Below are 964 nucleotides of genomic sequence, written 5' to 3' on the forward strand. Positions count from 1 at the left end.
GCAATTAGTGTTAATTATGGGGTGGTAGAGGGGACCTGGGGGTAATTAGGGATAATTCGGGGTAATAAGAAGGGGCCTGGGGGTTGTTTGGGGGTAATTAAGGGTAATTAGGAGGAGGAAGGGAGGGCCTGGGGGCAATTAGGGGCAATTAGGGGCAATTAGGGGCAATTAGGGGCAATTAGGGGCAATTAGGGGCAATTAGGGGCAATTAGGGGCAATTAGGGGCAATTAGGGGCAATTAGGGGGTAATTATGGGGTGGTAGAGGGGCCCTGGGGGGCGTTTGGGGGTAATTAGGGGTAATTAGGGGTAATTAGCGGGCCCCGGGGGCGACTCGGGGCAGATTTGGGGCCGGGAATTCCTTGGGGTGATTCGGGGGCGATTTTGGGGAATTTTTGTGGGAAAATTTTGGGGCCTTTTGGCGGGAAAATTTGGGGCCTTTCAGGGTCGATTTTGGGGTGTTTGGGGGGAAATTTTGAGGCGTTTTTGTGGAAAATTTTGGGGAATTTCGGTCGGACATTTTGGGGCCTTTGGGGGGGAATTTTGGAGGAAGATTTTGGGCCGTTTTTGGGGGAAATTTCAGGCACTTTTGGTGGGAAACTTCAGGCCCTTTCGGGGGCGATTTTGGGCTGGTTTGGGGGGAAATTTTGAGGCATTTTTCTGGAAAATTTTGGGGAATTTCGGTGGGAAACTTTGGGGGAAATTTTGGGCCCTTTTTTTGGGGAAATTTCAGGCCTTTTCAGGGGCAACTTTGGGCTGTTTTGGGGGGAAATTTGGGGTGATTTGGGGGAAAATTTTGGGCCCTTTTTTGGGGGAAATTCCAGGCCTTTTCAGGGGCAATTTTGGGCCCTTTTGGCAGGAAATTTTGGGGCATTTTGGCGGAAAATTTTGGGGCATTTTGGCGGAAGATTTTGAGCTGTTTTTTTGGGGGAAATTTCAGGCGCTTTTGGGGGCGACTTGGGGCTG

The sequence above is a fragment of the Athene noctua genome, chromosome 40, assembly GCF_965140245.1.
Source record: "Athene noctua chromosome 40, bAthNoc1.hap1.1, whole genome shotgun sequence".
NCBI lineage: Eukaryota > Metazoa > Chordata > Aves > Strigiformes > Strigidae > Athene > Athene noctua.